We start from the raw sequence: 6,137 nt of genomic DNA, 5'->3' as shown, positions 1-6,137 counted from the left end.
CTAATTAAGAGTAAATTATAAAACAGAAACCAACTTATTTTATTTGTGAGCCTAACAAGAAATAAAAGCCACTTGAGATACTCTCACATCTCAAACTAAGATTCTTTGATTATTGTACATTGGATTTTATATGTTCAGATTAGAAAAAAAAAGTATCTTATAAACAGATATCAAGCAATTTCAGTCTCCTTGAATACTTGATGAGTTGCTCTCTGGTATCTGCCTTTTTAATGTGAAAGCAAAAGGAAAGTAAATATTTCTTTTGCATATACTATGATATAATCTCAAACCAAGAACATAAGGTTTTCCTTTTTACATTTCCAGAATCAGAAAACATTTTTCAACCACCTTATTCAATTAAAGTCCTTTTTTGTTTCCTTCATCTCCTTGCAAATCAATAAACTGATTAATTGTCTGTATAATCTGATACCTTCAGTTCATCTGATACCTTAGAACTTAGAAAATGTACATTACAACAAAAATGATCACATATGCTATTTTTATCTAACCCTGTGAAGCAAGTATATACATATATTCACTTTGCAGAAAGAAAAATCAAAATATACTATGCCGGGAGCCAGCGAGGGAAATCCTACCCATGGCAAAGGTCAATTGGGGAAGAGGCCTGAGGGGGAAAGGCTAATCAGGGCTCGAGGAACCCCCTGGACTTACCTGAGCATCTACCCCAAAGAAAACTGGAGTCTGACTGCTTTACTATCTTACGCCTCTTACCAAGTCCTCTAATACTTACAGGGGCTTCCCCCCAACCACCTTTCTCTGAAAACATTAATTCAGAGCTGTAGTTTAAAAGTTCTCCTTGGCTTAATAGGAGTGTTCCAATCCAAGCCCCTCTGATAGCTTTCTAACTTGCATGACAAGTTTGTCCGGGCTCTTACAACTATGAGTGTGACTGTTTATAGCCTCCCAGCCATGCAAGGACAGAAAGCCTAATATTCTAAAATACAGGAATCTGTTGAAGAAGTTAAAATCATTAGAGTAGTACTAAAAAAGATTTCATTGTTGAATCAATGCTTGCTGCAGTTTCCTCTATCTATTGTATCCTTGGAAATATATTAATCACATACAAGAGAATATAAGTAGTAGCCTTTGATTTAACCACATCAGATTTTAAGTTAATAAATTCCTTTCTTGCAGCTCACTACACCGGTGCCTTATAGGAATGTAACTTTGTTATGCACCTAACTTTAGGAAAGTCACCTTAAAAGAAAAGTCTTTTACTTGCTAACTAACCTATTGTCAGGAGAAGAGGGCCATAAACTGTTAGCAGGCCCCCTGGCCAGAAGAGGATGTAAACCACCTAAAACTTTTATCACAAGACACACAAAAATGAGCCCTGATCCTGATAAGGGTCAAGACTGCTGACCCCACGCGATTTTGGCGTGACTCTATACCTCCCTTTCTCTGTTTCTTATGCACATAACTTAGGGTATAAAAGCAACACTGGAAAATAAAGTTTTGGTCCTTGCTCACTGAAGCTTGGTCTCCCCGTGTCGTTCTTTCTCTTTTTCCATCCTTTTCTCTATTCTCCTTTTTCTGGTTGAGATCCTTGGAGCGCTGGGCCCTCTGAGTTTACTTATCTGCCTGGGCTTCTAAGACCCACTCGAGGGGCTGCCCTGGTGGGGTGCCTCCAGCGATTCGAGAGGGCGCCTGCGGCCTAGGAAAACAGAGCAAACCCCATGCTGGGGTTTTATTGGTTTCCAGCGTAAACTAAGGAATCATCAGCCCCTGTCTCTCTCTCTCTCTCTCTTTCTCTCTCTCTCTGACGCCGACGCTGTTCATCCCGAGGATACCCTGGGCCATATCGAGGCTGGTCCCCGATAATACTATGCTTTATTCTCATGGTAATCTAGACAAGGTCACACAGCCTACATGGGGACATACCTGATTGAAACTCACTTTTGCCTGATAAGGGTTGCAGATCTCCTGCATTATAATGTGGAGAGAGACACAGAACAGATTTCTTCCAGAAAGACTACAACTGTGAGGTCTATCCTCTGGAAATAACAGTTCCTGTTCTCCACCCTTTTTCTTTGTTTTTCCATGTATGATATAAATCAGAGATCTCCAGAGAAATAGGAAATAGATAGAAGATAAATTATAGAAATTGACTCACAAAATTATGAAGGCTGAGAAGTCCTGTGGTCTGTCATCTACAAGCTGGAGACTCAGGAGAGTTCATGGTATAATTCTGGCAAAATTCAAAGGCCTAAGATTCAGAAGTGCTGATGGCTGAGGGCAGAAGATAGATGTTCCAAGCAAAGAGAACAATGTGTTCTTCCTTCGCCTTTTTGTTCTATTCAAGTCCTCAGTAAAGTGGACAATGCCCACCTGTATTGGTGAAGGTCATCCGCTTTACTCAGTCTATTGATTCAACTGCTAATCTCTTCTAGAAATAGCCTCAAAGACATATCCAGAAAAAAATGTTTACCAGCCATCTAGGTATCCCTTAGCTCAGTCAGGTTGACACATAAAACTAACCATCACATCTCAATACCACAATTAACTGAAATAACTACAAGATGCATTTAAAGGGATTTCAAGTTATTCTCTAAACTAATTTCCAAGTCAGTTTTTTTAATTGCTGGTTATTTTGTAGTTTGTGTTTTAACTGATTAGTGAGATAGCTGAGAAGCCAATGGCTGTAAGCCTTGCGAGAATAAACACTGCCCTGCTGATGTAGAAGGCTGTGGCAGGCCTCTGACAGTCTCCATTGACTATATTTTAGGCTTTCCTGGTAGGAAACTAATTGATAACATCACACCATGATCCAGGCACTAAGAAGACAGAACAGCATCTGTTCAATCTTATGGTTCATTCCTATTTGGGTGCAAACTGTTTCCCACCAACAGCTGCTCTGATCAGTCAACTCTTTTTCCTGAAATCAACTAAATCCATAAACATCCCAAAAGGCTCATTTAGTTCCTGCTGATGTGACTACAAAGCACAATGTGCACTAACTGGCTTCATTAATTGAGTAATCGTGGGAATAGAGTGTCAGAACTTCACACACAAGTTTTGCAGCATAAAATTATTATTTAATGCTAGAGATCTCAGTTTTGCCTTCCTCACTACAAAAGCACACAAAGCACTTTTGCAGTCTGTGAATCCAGTTTTGCAAGCAGTCCCAGGAGAACTCAAGTTTGAAAAAAAAACAAAAACCTCCTCTCTGCAAGCAGTAGGTTTTATCTAAAAAAAGAAAAAGAAGTTGATGATTTGGGGCCAATTAGCTTGATAAATAATTATTTAATAGATGTAAATTTATTCACCCCATGTGTACATCAACAAAATGTCACTTAAGTACTTTGAAAGATCTTGTCCAATTTCAATATTTATAGGGTAATCTAAGGAGGAGAAAAATACTTCACTAAGCTCGCCAATGAAATGTTTGTGGGCCCTGAGCACATATTATCAAGGACATGGGGGTGGAGGTGTGAGTAGAAATTAAGAGCTCTGAGCAACTCAGGACCCCAGGGAACAGATTCATTTCCAATGTTCATTCCCAAATGAAGGCCAAGGTTCAAGGTTGAAAATCCGCCACTGGGAGAGATCATTGTGTTGATTCACCATAAGAAAAAATATTCTCCTGCTAAGGCTGTGATGGAAAACAGAGCGCTAAACACCACTTGGGGTAGGTTGGCAGAGGAGCAGAGAGGTTTGGGGAGGACACATGGCCGAAGGGATCAGCTGGAGCTACAGAGTCAATGCCTGGAAAGTCTGAGCGAAGTCATGTTGCCGGTCATCCCATAGACAGAAACACAGACACTCTTACTTCCCTCTGTCTTTTCTACTGGGGGTGGTTCTGTAGCAGAGCAGAACAGATGAGGGCAGAATGGAGGTCTGGAGAGTGGGATGAATAAAGAATCATTCTCTAGCCAAAGAACAGGTTTGGCAATGCAGCCAGATCATGGCCATGGTGTGCTCTGCCTTTTGGATAGTTCTGAGTGCTAATATGCACAGTCACTATTCACCAGCCAACGAATACCCTAGACGCTGAGCTAATGCTGAGAGTTTCCTGTTCAGTTTCCTAAAACCAGATGCTCTTGCTTATGGAAATTAATCGACATGGCTCTCATCAGACCTGCTTATCAGAGTTGCTGTTTGGGAGTTTAACACTGGTTAAATAAAAGATGTCATAGATGCATTTTTACGAGAGGGATCACTATTTTTTTCCTATGAGCAGTCTTTAATTCATAAGAAAAGCAAAGTTAATCAAGAGTTGGAGATGAATAAAAAGCCTTATTGTATTCCCCATATAAATATATTTAATTCTAGTACTTAACTTAGATATATATAACACTTTATTAGTTTGTACATAATATTTTAAATTACATATATTAATCTTAATATATTAAATGACTTCTTTCAGTTAGAAAAAGGAAAATATATCTTTATTCTAGGATATAGCAAATAAATACTGGATAACTAGTAAATGTTATATAAACACATTTATGTTAGAACCCCATCGTGCTCTGATACAGAATAGAAATAAAGATTTGGCAAGACAGATTAAGAAGCAAAAAAATTAAAATGGGGAACGTAAGCTTCTTCTCCTTAAACACACCAAATGATAGATGATACTGGTGCTGCAAGAGTGCCTGAAGGCCCCACAGGCTGAGGGGTGTCCCTGGGATGGATGGCCACAGTGGCTTCAACGGAGGCTTTGGCAACATCTGGGGCCAGAGCAGAGCACAAGGAGAGGCTCCCTGTCACCAAGCTGGGCAGCCTGGTCAAGGACATGAAGATAAGTCCCTGGAGGAGGTTTATGTCTTGTTTCTGCCCATCAAGGAATCTGTGATCATTGACATTTGCCTAGTGGCATCTCTCAGGGACAAGGTTTGGAAGATTATGCCTTTATAAAAGCAGACCTGTGCTGGCCAGCAGAACAGGGTCTCTGCATTTGTCACCAATGGGGTCACAACCACATGTGGGTGTCAAGTGCTCCAGGGAGGCAGCCTCTGCTATCCATGGGGCCATCATTCTCACCAAGCTGTCCACCATTGTGCAGTAAGACTACTGGCATAACTAACAAGATCAGTAAGCCCAATACTGTTTCTTGCAAGGTGACTGGCTGCTGTGGTTCTGCACTGGTGCACCTCATACCTGCCGCCAGGAGCATTGGTATCATCTGTGCCCAAAAAGCTGCTGCTGATGACTGGTATTAAGCTACTCCTCTGCTGGGCTTCCCAGGTGGTACAGTGGTAAAGAATCAACCTGCCAAGCAGAAGACTTGGGTTCAATCCCTGGGTGGGGAAGATGCCCTGGAGAAGAAAATGGCAACCCACTCCAGTATTTCTGCCTGGAGAATTCCACAGACAGAGGAACCTGATGGGATACAGTTCATGAGGTCACAGAGAGTCAGACATGACTTAACAACTAAACAACAACAGCACACCTGTGCCAGGGGCTGCACTGCTACCCTGGGCAACTTCGCCAAGGATACCTTTAATCCCATTTCCAAGACCTACAGCTATCTCACCCCAATCTGTGGAAGGAGACAAGTCTCTCTACCAGGAATTCACTGACTATCTTGAAAAGACTCACACCTGAGTTTCCGTGCAGAGGACCCAGGTTCCAGCTATGCCCACCACATAGCTTTATATGAGAAAAATAAAGTGAACGGAGGTACCAGTGAAGCTGGGTAAAAAAATAAATAAAATGGAGAAAGTAAGAAAAATAAGATACAGAAATAAGAATCAAAATAGATACAATTTTAAAATATATATATATCAGGGGGCAAGAGATCATAAGAGAGAGAATGGTGAAATAAAGAAGCTTAGGGACTTAAGGCCAAAAATACCAAGATAGTCTAGATAAAGACAGGCAGAGTAAGATAGATGTAGCCAAGTGGAGAGGGAGAAATGTAGAGTAAGCAATAAAGAAGCAGAACAATTAGATTGCTAATGCAATAAATTCCTACTCCTCGTTACAGAGCCAGTTGCTCACCAGGACTCACTACAAATCTTTAAGGGTTCTGTCACCTTATTGCACTGGGAAAGAAATATCACTGGGATTTGAGTCATTATTTATTTATCCATGCAAGAAATAATAACTGGTCTCATGGATGAGGCAGTGTTTCAGGCATGGGTAAACATGATAATATTGATGCCTCAAGCAGC

The 6,137-nt window shown here is 40.8% G+C and overlaps 1 pseudogene; it reads left to right on the top strand.

Annotated features, from left to right (window-relative positions):
• The first annotated feature begins 4,654 nt into the window (after positions 1-4,654).
• On the top strand, positions 4,655-5,613 carry LOC129540003 (small ribosomal subunit protein uS5 pseudogene; annotated as a pseudogene).
• The last annotated feature ends 524 nt before the right edge of the window (positions 5,614-6,137 follow it).

Source organism: Moschus berezovskii, chromosome 11, assembly GCF_049115385.1.
Source record: "Moschus berezovskii isolate FMDL1 chromosome 11, NW_MosBer_1.0, whole genome shotgun sequence".
Taxonomy (NCBI): domain Eukaryota; kingdom Metazoa; phylum Chordata; class Mammalia; order Artiodactyla; family Moschidae; genus Moschus; species Moschus berezovskii.
The sequence above is the reverse complement of the archived record's forward strand: the minus strand, read 5'-3'. Positions and strand labels throughout refer to the sequence as shown.